This window comes from Megascapheus bottae, chromosome 33 (genome assembly GCF_031878675.1).
Source record: "Megascapheus bottae isolate mThoBot1 chromosome 33, mThoBot2.hap1, whole genome shotgun sequence".
Taxonomy (NCBI): Eukaryota; Metazoa; Chordata; class Mammalia; order Rodentia; family Geomyidae; genus Megascapheus; species Megascapheus bottae.
Genome location: NC_143541.1, coordinates 6,130,715 through 6,143,990, shown reverse-complemented (window position 1 = coordinate 6,143,990; position 13,276 = coordinate 6,130,715). Strand labels below are relative to the sequence as shown.

Below are 13,276 nucleotides of genomic sequence, written 5' to 3'. Positions count from 1 at the left end.
AAAAAAAAAAGTAAAAGGAAGGGCAACCACTCTTTAGTTTCTGTTTCACCTACCTGCACCTCTGTTTTCCCCTGTGAAAATGGGGTGTCAGGAGACCCCTCCTGCAGCTCAGGGTGAGGGTTTCATGCAACAGTGCAGGGAAAGAATTCGACAAAGAGTGTGCGGCCATTGCCAGCAGCCGGCAGCTACCCCTGTGCAGATCTCTGACTCGAGGCCTTACTTTCTGCTCTCTGTGTTCACACTGTGACTCATATTCCCCACATCCTTCCCTGTGGACCCTCGGGGGCCTGGCCTGACCCTTCCTCCCTGCCCTGGGGCCCCGCAGCCTGGAAGTCCACCCATGCTGTAGTCCTCACCCCTGGAGGAGGCATGGCACAGGGAGCACCTGTGAGGAAGCCGCTGCGGTCCAGCCCGTGGACAGTGGCTTCAGTCCCCTTTGGACTTGAGTACAGAGCCGTCATCCACACTGTCATTTTCTTGGATCATTTCTACAATGCCTCCTCTCTCCTCGATGCTCAGAGGGCAAGCCCAAGTAAAAATCAGCTCAAGAGGGAGGACTGAGACATGGACAGACATTTGTGGACTGGGTGGTGGCTGGGCGACTGTGTCCCAGAGAAGGCCTCGGGCAGCAGACTCTGATGAGTAGGATAAACCCCTGCCTATGAGCTGGATGACCTTGAACCTGGGTCGGAAACTCCCCAAGCTTCGCAGTGACCCACTGCGTCCTCTGAGTGACTCCGAGCCCCAAGAGGGCTTCGGGCGTCTCTGAAGGGAGCTGTGGTGCTCTGGCACCTGAGTCCCCCTTCACTGTTTCTATAGTGACCTCGTGTGACTCAGCAACGAGCACCCACAGACATCACTTCACAAAAGGAACAGTGGCCGTGGGGACTCTGTCCCTCATGGCCAGTGGCGGGGCCTCTCCGTCCCAGAGCCTGGATCTTGTGGCCCAGGGGAGCCTGGCCTTTGGGCCTCGCTCTGCTCACTGTTCATGGCTGGCTCTCTGAGCATCCAGGGGAAAGCTAGTCTGTAGGAGGACTGATGACGAACTTTCCAGAAATCCCACTAAGGCAGGTCCTGTGTGGTCTGTGGACCGCACACTCTGGGTGCTTGCCTGGATCCATTTATGTGCTGCTGTCACAGCACGTCAGCCACTGCATACTGCACAAGGAATCAACGTTGGTTGGGTGCTGCACCAGCTAGGGCAGTGGCCTGAGGAAGAGGCCAGGTAGAAGGCCATCCTCACTTTGATAACGTGCTCCCCCTGCCATCATCAGTTCCCCGTCCTGCCCAGGCAAGAGCAAGACATCAGAGCCCCTACCTGGGGCCCCACCCCACACCCCAACCCTCACCTTGGGTCTCAGCTCAGAGACTTGGCCCTGATCACAGGCGTCAGGTAGAGTTAAGTCATAGCCAGACCCCTGGGGTTTGTGTGCCAGGAGCCTGAAGTTTCCAGGCCCTCGGGCAAGGCCTCACCAGGATCTGGCTAAAGCCCATCCACCCCATCTCCAGTGCAGACCCAGTCTGCCAGCACTCCTCTGAGAACTAGGGACAGCGTTGGCCCAGGGGTTTGCAGGGAAAGGCTGCTTTCAGCCTTGGGGGTTCAGGACAGCCTCGGTACCTACCAGTGCCTCTAGTTTATCCTCTGGACCCATCTGATCTGGTCCGGGACAAGGTAGGGTGAACGCTGCCCTCTTCCCTCTGCCTGGCTCCTCTCCCCCCTCCCCACACCTGCATCTGAGCTCGCCTGCCCCCCTCATGTGGAGCTAGAGCCCCTCCCCACTGCCTGCTCCAGCTCCAGCTCTGGTACGGGGCCTCTCCCTCCGGGGCCCCTGAGCTAATTACAGATTCCCCTAAATCATGGCAAGAAAACACTAATTAAATCAGGGTCGGCCATCAATTTTCTGTCTAAGGACAAGCAACCAGCCACCTCCCTTCATTGCAGCATCCTGAATCCAGGTTGGGAGGGGATGTTCCTTCAAACACTGGATTTATCTCTTAGGACTGGACTTAGAAATGAGCAGGACAATAGACATTGGCCCAGCTGCCTCTGCACATGTCAGGGTCACTATACAGGGTAAAGTTGAGGTGCAACCCAGGCTGTGTGGCTAAGGGTCAAACGGGATGTCCCTGCTTTTTGTTGTTGTTGTTGTTGTTGTTAGTTTGTTTGTTTGCAATGTTGAGATTTGATCCCAGAGCCTTCTGCATGCCACGAAAGCACAACTCTCCTGAGCGTCACTCCCAGTCCTTTTGGTTTTCATTTTGCATTTGAGACATTCTCACTGTCTTTGCCTGGCCCGGCCCAGGAATCACAATCCTCCTGCCTCTGCCTCCTGAGAAGCCGGGATCCCTTCCACACGCTGCTTGGGATGGTCCTGCATTCTGCTGGCAGAGTGGAGGCCAAACCCTGGCTCCCACCCCAGCCTTGCTCACTGTCCCCTGGACGTTCAGAGAGCTGCTGACAGAGCGCAGAGCAGGTACTGAGGCTGACTTCACGGAGTGGCTCAGTAGTGACCTTGGACCGGAGAAGAGCCACACAGAGCAAATGCCCAGGCAGCATTTCAGCGTTCCCAGGCCCATCCTGGCTGTGATTCCCACCCTTACCACTCTGTCCCCTCGTTCACATCCCTGAGAACCTCTGGAGAGCCCTGGATGACACCCCATTCCCTGTGTGGCCTTCACTTGCTCCCACTCCAGACATTTTGTTGCAGCCAGTGAGGCTAAAACACCCTAAAGGCCAAGCATAAATAGGGTCAGGCCCCCTGCACCGCCGAGGACTGGCTCAGTGTGCCCAGCTCAGCATGGCACCAGGGTTGCACATCAGCAACAGAGTGAACTGCACAACCTTTCGGTGCTATCTCTGGGAAATAGGAGTGGGGGCAACAGTCTTTGCTTCTGGGGTCCTGGCAGGAATGAAATGAGTTCACACTGGCTCAGAACAGGGCCTCATGCCTCACCAGCACTCTGCCCTCGCCAGGCCTTGTGATTTCAAAAGAAATCACAATGGGGGCTGGGGGATCAATGGCTCCCCTTGGCCAAGTGAGGCCAGGAAGAGAAGCCATTCACTCATGGCCACACAGCAATCACTGCTGCCCTCCAGTTCCCAGAGAGGAGGTCTGACAGAGCCTGCGGTGAGGCAGGCCTGGAGCCAGAACATGGAGAAAGGAGATTGTCAGCCAGGTCTAGCAGGGCATGCCTGTAATCTCAGCACCCAGGAGCCCGAGGCAGAGGATCACAAGTTTGAGTCCTGGGCTTTGAAGCAAAAGAAACCGTGGTTCAAAAAGAAGACGACCAAGCAAGAAAGGAAAGGAAAAGAAAGAATGGAAAGGAAGAAAGGTAACTTTCTAGGCAGGGCCTCCCTCTGAGGCGCAGGTGGCTTCCGGAGGTGGCTATAAATATGGGAGACGAGGGGCTTTCTAAGTAGGCCAGGAATGTGTGTTAGTCATTGAGGTCAGGACGCTGCAGCAGCGCCAGGCAGGGAAGAGCGGGAGCTGCTCTCCCAGCTCAGGGGAAGCCGGGGCTGAGGAGGTAGGAGGACAGAGATCCCGCTGGATGGCTTCACCACCTGGCCTTCTCTAACCACACGTGGCCCACCGCCACGGCCACCAGGGGAGCCTCTGTCCCTCCTGGACTCTCAGAAGTCCTCCTGGAGTCCACCCCGGGGCCAAGGTCATGGCTGCCAGGAGCAGAGCCCAGGTTTAGCGGCCATCCTGGGAACAGCGCCTCCCCCCTCACCCCCTAAAAGCCAATTCAAAGGTGCTGGAGGTAAAGACGAAGGGAATTGTGGCACTGTGGAGGACACTGGTTAGGAGATGGTTGGCCTGTAATCCAAGAGAAGTGGGCTTCAGGACCCCCAGCCACCAAAATCCACAAGTGCCCAAGGCCTTGATAGACAGCGATGCCACAGGCAGGCAGCTGGCTCACACCCCTCATCCTGTCACTCAAAGGTTCAAAGCCAGCCCGGGCAGGAAAGTGCAGGAGATTCTTATCTCCAGTTCACCAGCACAAAGCTGGAAATGGAGCTATGGCTCAAGTGGAAGAGCCTTAGCCTTGAGCACAAAAGTTCAAGGACAGCTCCCAGGCTCTGGTCTTCAAGCCTCAGGATGGGCACAAAGAAAGTGACAGAGAGACCGATAAGAGAGAGAGACATGAGAAACATGAGACACCTGAGAGAGACAATGCAGGAAAGGGTGAAGGAATGAAAGAGCCTTTGCATAGACCCTCCCACCTGGCTTAGGGTGTGTCACTCAGCGCCAGTGCCATGGCAATGATGGAATGATAGCGGGATGAGGTGGTAGGGGACAGGAGTAAGAACAGACACACAGACACAGCTGCCACACGCGTGTGCGTGTGTGTGTGTGTGTGTGTGTGTGTGTGTGTGTGTGTGTTCACATGGGCAGGGGCTGGCGGCTCTAGAGAACCTGCCACACTGAGCGGGTCTGCGCCTCCTCCACATCACAGTGGCCATTGAGCCTGTGCTGCTCCTCCTTGGTTTCCGTCGCAATAAGAAAACACCCTAGACGACAGGCTGGGGAGGAAGAGGAGGGGTCGGCCTCAGCGCTGCCATCTGGAGGGTTCTGTCCATGCTTCCTTGGCTCCCCTTGCTTTGGTGAGGGGTGATGCAGAAAGCAGAAGAAGAGGAGGAGGAGGGGGAGGAAGAGGAGGAGGACGAGGAGGAGAAGGAGGAGGAAGGGCCTCCAGAGCCCTCAGGGGTCACTGGCCCACAGCCCTGAGGGCCTCCCACCAGGCTCCACCGCCCCCCAAGTTTGCACCACTTCCACACACTCACACACACACCCCCACCAGAGCCTTTGAGGAACCAACCACCCCAAGGCCAGGACTGGTTCCTGAGGTGGAGGGGCCTCTGGGGTATGGTCCCGCCCAGCGCCCCTCACCACTGCCCTCCTGTTCTGCCTGGGCCTGGAAGGCCTTCCCTGCCCCCAGCAGATGGCCAATCAAAGCAGGACCACTGCCATGGCTGCCCCAGCCACCACTGTGTGTGATAGTTGTCCTTTGGCTTCTGCTTTGGGGCTTTGTGGCCCTTTCACGAGCGCTCATCCCTGATCCACACCCAGTCTCTGTGACTGAGTGCCCGCGGCCTGGGGCAGAACAAATGTGGACTCTTGCCTCCTGCCCTCAGTGCCAGGGGCAGGCATGGAGGCATCCCCACCCAGCAGACATTGACATGAAGCCCCAGGGTGCAGATTGGGGGAGGGACAGGAGACTGGCGCATAGAGCCGGATCAAGAGACAATTCTCAACGGAGAATTTCTACTCTGCCCTCTCATTTTGCATGTGGGGAAAACAAGACCCCTCCACCCCACTCGCTGCACCCCCATGGCACCTCAGGGCCTGAGGCCTGCAGCCTCCCTCAACGGAGGCCGGGCCTGGAAGAAGCCGGGCAGCAGGAGGAGCAGGAGAGGCTGGCACCTTCGCAGGTGCCTGGGTAGGTGGAGTCGACATGACCTTTGTCACAAGTTATTTTTAGCAGAGCAGGCAGAGAACGATAAAAACCTGCACGGGGCAGACTATAAATAACACACCTGGAGCATTTTTAACACATCTGAACAGTATAGATCAAAACAAGCACCACCCTCCCCGTGGCTCCACAGCCTGCAGGACCGCAGCCTTCTGCAGGGTGGAGTGGGGGTCCCCTCCCACCCCATTGCACAGATGAGGAGACGAGAAGAGGCTAGCAATGACAAGAGTGGGCTCTGTGGGTGTCACTGTCATCTGGTGTCTGAGAGGTAGAGGACCTTGTCCTGGGCCCCTGGAAGAGAAGGTGGGGACAGAGGACAGGGCCACCACAGCCAGGAGGCCCTAGCCAGTAAGTTTTAGAGCAGGGGTTCATGTGGGTCACCTCTGACACTGGAATTCTTTGGGGTAGAGCTTCCCCCAAGAGTGAGGAGAGCGGATCCCAGTGAGAGATGGAAACAGCAAGACTGGGGCCAGGGCAGCCTATAGCAGGAGGGTCTGGGCCATGCCAGGGTCCTGCCTGGTATGTATTGCCACCGGCTCTTAGGGAGCTGGGGTCCCCACATTGCAGCGCTCCCCAGTGTCCTACTGAACCCCACAGCCAGGAGGTGCTCCACCACTAAGCATATAGTAGGTGCCCAATTAATGCTGAAGGCTCTTCAGTCATGCTGTACCTGCCTCCCCAGGGCTGGAGGAAGTGGGCTACCCCTTGCCATACCCCCTATCCTGTGTGCACCGCTGCCCCCTCTCCCCCCACCCAGGACCCTGGACCAGAGTCCTAATTCCATCTGTTGGGTCCATTCTCCCATCCCCTCTCTTCTCCCTCCCTTCCTTGCCTCTGCTCAGAAGCCCAGCCGCCATACACTCAGGACCAGAGCTGTCTATGTGTGGATGCTCCCCTCCCAGCCATGGCCCTGCAGACTGGGGCTGCCCTGACTCTGATGCCCCTGGGCAGCTGCTCTTGACTGAATCACGGAGTGTAGCAGTTGTGGGCAGGTGGCCTAACGTTTTGGCCAGTTGGCCAGGCAACAGAGAGGTGGGTCTCTCAAGCCCCACCCTGTTGAGTCTGTAAAACCAGAGATCTGTCTCCTGCCCCTCTTCCTCCTGTTCTTCAGACTTTCCCGTCTCAGGGACTCTGCCCCTCTGGGACCCTTGGAGACACCCAATCAGCCTTTGCCCCAGGGACCCTGTGTGGCTGCAGCTCTTGCCAGAGTCACCAGCTTCAGCTCGAGGCGCATGCCTGACCAGGCTCCCTCTCATCCCTCGGGAGGAGCTCCTCAGCCCTCTCCTCGTGGTCTCCTCACAGCTGGCACAGCAGCTGGCAGTCAGGGCCTCCCTGAGCTGATGGGGCTTCAAGGAGCATATGGCAGTGCATCCATGACACAGGGCAAGCGGAGAGCAGAGCGGCGGAGGGCTGGTCCGGTCACACAGCACACCAGGGGCAGCTCAGAGGCCCTACTCACAAATGGGGTGCATACACGTGTGTGCACATACTTATGCATGCGGGCACAGGCGTGCACACACCTGGACACTCAGGACAGCCTGCAGCCCTGGCCTCCAGGCCAGTTGTCTGGACACACAGCTGCTTCCTCCTAAAGCTCCTCATCCAGGTCCTCCCGCTGACCAGCAGTGAGACCCCAGCCCGCCTCTCCCATCCTCTCCAGGGACCCTCACTCCCTGCTCCATCTGCACAACTCCCTCTGGATGGAGAAGGACCAAAGTAGTCCCAGCCCTGTACTGCCTCACTGTGTGACACAGGAAAGGCCGCTGACCCTCTCTGGGTCACTCTGTTGAGGGTTGATGACATCAAACTACCCTGGGATAGTGACAAAGAGTAAAGCCAGTGCCTGCAATAGGTGCTTAGTTCCTTTTCTGCTGATATTTCCAAGTTATTTCTTCTCATTTCTCCTGCTTCTCCTCTAGCTGGACTTGAACTCATGCACACCTGAAGGCTACTGTCCCCAGAACCCCATGTCCACTGAAAGCTTAGGATGTGACAGAACAAGCCAGAACAATGAACAAGCAGGGCGCCAGTGGCTCACACCTGTAGTCCTAGCTACTCGGAAGGCTGAGATCTGAGGATCGTAGTTCAAAGCCAGCTCAGGCAGAAATGTCCCTGAGAGAGTAGTATCTCTAATCAAGCACCCAAAAACTGGAAGTGGAGCTGTGGATCCACGTGGTAGAGTGCAGGCCTTGAGCAAAAAAAGTGCTCAGGGATAGCACCCAAGCCCTGGGTTCAAGCCCCACGACCAACCACAAAAGAAAAAAAAAAAAGGCAAGCGGGGGGCGGGGAGGGAGGGGAGGAAAGGAGCAATAGCAACAGGCCAGACAGTCAGGAGCTGAGAAGGGCCCTCTAGGACAGCTCCTCTGGGCACTGGGCTCACTTGCCTGGCATCTAGCCCTGGTCCTATTTTAGATGGGGTATTTGTGTGAGGCTGATTTGCAGGGCCCCTCCTCACAGATGCACTCCTAACACCTGAGGCCCTTCATCCTTGAAGGATGAAGAGGGGAGTTCCCCAGGCAGAAGAGTGACAAGGGAAGGTGTAACCGTGGCCGAGTGGGTGGTCATGCAAAGACTCAGAGCAGCAGGATGCTAGAGGCTGCAATCCTAGCTACCGAAGCCTGAGACCTGAGGATCAAAGTTCAGTGCTAGCCCAGGCAGGAAAGTCTGTGACCCTAATCTCCAATTTAAAGCCATTAAAAAAATAAATAAAGCCAAAAGTGGAGCTGTGGCCTTGAACTAGTATCTTCAAGAACAGTGTCCAGGCCCTGAGACACAGAGCATGGAGCTCCAAGAGTCTGTGGCAAGGAGAAGGGGTGGATGGGAAGGGGCCTGAAGTACAGATGCAATGACACGGAAGACGGGGAGAGTGGGAAGAAAGCCAGGGGAGAGTGGGTTGAGAAGCAGGTCTGATGGCTGAGCAGGGCAGTGGTGTGAACAGACAGAAGGTGGAGATTGTGTTCCTGGTCTGGCAGGTCTTGGGATCCCTCCTCACCCCTACTCTCTGTGTTGTCCCAGGAGGCAAGGTGTCCACTCCCTGGCCAGCTTCCTCCGTTCTGCTGGCCACAGGCCTGCGAGCTCTGTCACACAAAGCAGGGCCATGCAGATCTACCGAACACCTGCCAGCCCAGGGATGCAAGAGGCTCCCATCCCCTCAGGATCCCCGGCTAGGACAGGGCCTCGTGCTACCCCAGCCAGACTCAGGTCTGCACCTCCCCACTTCCCCATGTGTTTTAACTCAACCCTGCCTCAGTTTCCTACCTGTGCCATTGAGACATGAGAAGGTCCCTGGGCTGTGTGAGGACTACGTGGCAGGTGCCACGTGAGCCACACACCCGCAGTAGGGAGTCGTTGAGTCGCCCTCGGTGGGTGCAGAGGAGAGATTCAGGACAGGCTGGGTCATAGGTGGCTGTAGCGTGGGTTGTGGGGCTGTGAGCCTGGGCGGCCCTGAGCTGTCACCTCCAACTTGGTGACTTTAGGCCACCCAGGGCTGGAGCGGGAGCGGCGTGACTCTTATCTTGGCTCTGACTTGGTAACTTCTAAGTGGTGCTTGAGGGACCCTGACTCCCTTCCATAAAATGGGGGGAGAGGTGACGTAGATTTGAGGCTGTCTGTAGGGTCAGAGGAGGCAGGATTAGAAAAGTCATTTGTTCCCGAGGGAATACCTAGCAGCTGTTGGTGGCAGCAGGCCATCCCGCCCAGAGCTGCCCCAGGAGCCTGGCCCCTGGGCCTCCAGATCCTGAGCTAGCCAGAAATCACAGTGCAGAGACCCCACATCCAAGGAAGGCCACTCAGACCTGACTGGCAGATTGCTGAGCAGAGACCTCAGCCACCCCCTCACCTCCCTGGCAGAGAAATCACCCTGTGCCTAACCTAGGCCATCCATTGCTCCCCATTTCTCCTACCCCTGACCTCACCCCTCAGTCCCCCTCACAGTGAGCCCACTCACTCAGGCTGGAGGCAGATGCCAGCAGCAGTCACACTCCTGGCTGGCCCCTGCCCTGTCCCCCTTCCCCGTGGGCCCCTGACCTGCCATTTTTAACCTTTCTGGAGTTGCAACACTTATGTCCTGTTTGTCTGGTTGCCCAACACCTCTGCCTGTCCAGTGTCCCGGCCTCCAAGGAGGATGGACAGTGACCCGGTGACTGCCACGAGGGGGGGGAGTGTTTGTCCTGTGTGGCCCACCCCTGTCCTCCACTTGTCCTTGAAATGGAGAGGGTCTGGAGGCTCTCCCTGGGGCTTCATCACCAAGATCACACAACACAAACTTGCAGAAGGCTTTACCCAGCCTCCTGGGATGCAGCCTAGAGACCCTGGAGGGCCATCTGCTGTCACAGCCCGGTGAGAGACAGCGAGGCATCAGCCATCACCTCGTGGTGTGGCTGGAGCCTGGGTGGAAGTATGAGCCCACTCAATTCATGGAGTCAGGAAGAGCTGTCCAGAAACAGGCCACTTAATCTGGACTTTGAGGGACGCATAAGAGCTTATGACAGATCTAGAAGTACAGCTCAACCTTGGGGTATGGACTCAAGAGACTCAGGGACCTGGAAGCCTGGTTGGCTCACGTAGATTCTGGAAAGCAAAGGCCACGACTGCCTGAGGCCCAGAGTGTGTGGGAAACGGTTCTTCTCCCCGCAGGGCCACAGAGTAGGCAGAAGTCAGGCCTCTCCAGTGAATGAGCACTGGGGCACAGGCCAGCACCCCCCCCCTCACGCTGCCCCCCCACACTTTAGGAGACCCCCAGGTTAGGAAGCACAGAGCTCAGCTGCAAGGTCAGTACTCCACCCTCCCAGGGGTGCTTCCATAGCTTCTGGTGCCTTTACAAACCTCAAGGCATGCTGGAGACGGGCGGGTTTATGGCCTCGAGGTGAGCAGCCCCCCTGCTGGGCTCTTCGGGTTTGCAATCAGGGAAAATGGTCTGTCCACTTCCAAAGATGGATAGGCAGACACGGTTAGCTCCTGGCATAGAACTTCGCTGTGGCTGGACAGGAGCTGCAAAGGCCTCTTCCTGCTGTCTGCCTGCCTGTGCCACGGCTGGCGGGGGCAGGAGGACCTCTAAGCCTGGGGAGGTGGTGGCCCTGGCCACTGAGGGGCAGTACAGAGATAGTGTCACCCAGAGGAGTAAAACCCCTCCAACAAGGGTGGCCGTGCCCACCTCAGGCTCCAGATCTAGTTAGAATGGGGCACAAAATGGGGCAGAAGCTGCCCCAGCTGCATCCTAGGACACTGCAGGAATCCCAAAGGAGTGGGGGCTGCCTGGCCCTTCAGGGTACACCTTTGCCTGGTGGACTCCAGGCTTGGATGAGTGCCTGGCCTCAGTATCCTTACCTTCCCAGCACTGCCCCCCCTCCCACACACACCCAGGCCGTTCTACCTGTCCAAGGAGAGATGGCTCCCCATGGGGCTTGAGGGGAAGGGGAAAGATGAGTCTGGTGCCAGGCAGGCCCGTTTGCTGGGCCCTGCGAAGCTCCACTCTCCCTCCCGCCGCCCCTCTGCTTGGCCGGTTCTGATTTTGGTGCAGTGCAGACTTTCAGCTTAACGAGACAAATTGATATTCTGTGCCAGCCCAGGGATGGAGCGGCAGCGGGATGCTCAGGCGGGCAGGAGGGGTGGGAGAGGTGGGCAGCAGGGGGGCAGGGCGGGAGGCAGCTCTTCAGGAGCCAGCTCCTTGCAGGGTCCACCTGGCCCTTGCCACCACCCCCCCCACACACACACACACTTGTACCTCTTCGGGCTGACAGGTGCTTGGCACACTCTGTCCCGCCCCTCCCAGCAGGGCACCCCTCCAGGAAGAGGGTGCCCACAAAGAGGGTGGCTCAGACCCTGGAAAGTGGGGACTCCTCTGAGCCCCCTCTCACTGTACCTCCTTGCCTCACTCCCCGGACAGTGATCCCACCTGTTCAGAATTAAAGGGGCCACAGGTCTATGGAAGATGATGGGGCAGTGAGAAGTGGGCAGGTGGGGCGAGGCCCCCTGCTTCCTGCAGATCTCACAAGGGACCCCAGGACATGGTCAGACCCCCCCCCCCCCCCCCCCCGCTCAGCACAGCCCTGCAGACCCTGAACCCCCGCAGACCGGTGACTCCAGATCCCCACTCCTGGACGGGTGGGGGCGCAGCGCGTGGCAGAGTGGCGGATGGGTTCCCCCCCATTCAACCTCTGCTCTGAGTTTTAGGGGTACTCTGGTTACAAAGGATGTGGGGAGAAGCCCGGGACAGTAGAGATGACTCGGGGTCCCTCCAGCCACCCCGCAGGGCCCCTCCCGGGGCTCGCCCCAGCCGAGCGCGCCCTTGACATTCGTGCAGTGGGGAGCGGGCATCTCCCCGGGGCGCTGCCAGCCTCGTTCCCGCAGATCCCAGGGGAGGAATTAAAGCCGCAAACAAGGCGGCGGCGGGGCGGTGGGGCCCCGCGTCGCTCCCCGCTCCCGCCCCCTCCCCGCGGGCCGGCGCGCACGGGCAGGCGGGGGCGCGCGGGGGCGCGCGGGGACGCACCGGGGCGCGCGTCCTCCCCCGCCCGGCCGCCGCAGGATGGTACGGTCCGCAGGGGACGCGCGCGGGCCCGGCCGGCCGCCGCAGGATGGTTCGGTCCGCAGGGGGACGCGCGCGGGCCCGGCTGCCGCACCGCACCGCGCTTTCGGGGCCGCCCGCCCGGAGCCGTGCGGAAAGCTGGCCGCGGTCGCAGCCAAGTAAGTACCGGCGTCCCCGGCACGAGCAGACGAACAATAAACAGCGCCCGCCCGGCGCCCCGCGCCGCGCCGCCATCCCACGCGCGTCCGTCCCACTTGGTCCGGGGGATCCGCGGGTGGCTCGGTGTCCCCGGTGCTGACGGACGGCGGCGGCGGCGTGGAGGGGTGCGGGGAGCCGGGCTTGTTTATCCGGTGGCCGCCGAGGCGGGTGCGGGTCCGGCATCGGGGCGCGGGGCGCGGGGTCCCGGCGCGGGGCGCGGGGCGCGGGGCGCGGGGTCCGGCACGGGTCCCCGGCCTCCGGCCGCACACGCCCCCGGTGTTACGCAAGGCTGGACCGGCGGCGGCTCGGCGGGGACCGGGGACGCGGCGGGGACTCGGCGGGGACTCGGGACCGGCCCAGGCCGGAGCCGCGGCGGGGACCCCGCGGAGGACCGCGGGCGGCGCGGGCGTGGGGCGGCAGGTGCGGGCGCCGGGCGTCCGTGGCGGGAGTGGGTGGCCAGGCCCGAGCAGCAGTCGTGTGGAGGCGGCACTCGGGGCGCGGACTTCCAGCTCCTCGGCAGCCCCTCAGCCTCGGGCTGAGCACGGGGACCCCCGGAGGTGCCCTGTCGCCCCCCCCTCCCCGGGGTCACGACTGCAGCCACCCCCCTGGAGCCAACCCATCTCCACCCACACTGCTCGGCCAGGTTGCGCGGGGAGGGTCTCCGCAGCTATCCCGGAGAGGGACCCCCTGTCCTTGCCCCCCCCCGTCCGGAAGGGGACCCCTGCCCTAGCCCCCATCCGGAGGGGGACCCCCTCCTAGCCGTCCCTGCCTGACTCGACCTTCAGAAGGGTAAAAGCAGGAGGGCAGGGCGGAGGGTCTCCGATCTCGGGGTGCGGCTAGGTAGGGGCTCCTGCCCTGCAGCCTGCAGCGCTGGGACATTTCCAGGAGCCGCCATGGGGAGAAATTCTCTTTTGACGTGAGCAGCGGGAGGGGCGGGAGCGCAGGCCTTCCTCGCAGGCGAACTTCCTTAAGGAGCAGAGGCAGGAGGGTTGTGGGGAGCGCTGGGTGGGAGGAGACCCGAGCTCCAATTCGCTGACCATGTGCCCAGCTGCGGTCGTCTGCAAGAGGGCATTGCACAGC

At 60.2% G+C, this 13,276-nt stretch overlaps 1 protein-coding gene across 10 annotated transcripts in view; it reads left to right on the top strand.

The window, feature by feature from the left end:
* Positions 1-13,276, top strand: part of Atp2b2 (ATPase plasma membrane Ca2+ transporting 2) — a 160,154-nt gene that overhangs the window by 65,176 nt on the left and 81,702 nt on the right. The window contains exon 1 of one of the 10 annotated variants that reach the window (XM_090323979.1): positions 12,069-12,156. The exons of the other annotated variants lie outside the window; for them this stretch is intronic. The gene's annotated coding sequence lies outside the window, so the exon portion shown is untranslated. Of the gene's footprint in view, positions 1-12,068; positions 12,157-13,276 lie in introns of those variants that run through there. 10 annotated transcript variants of the gene reach the window in all.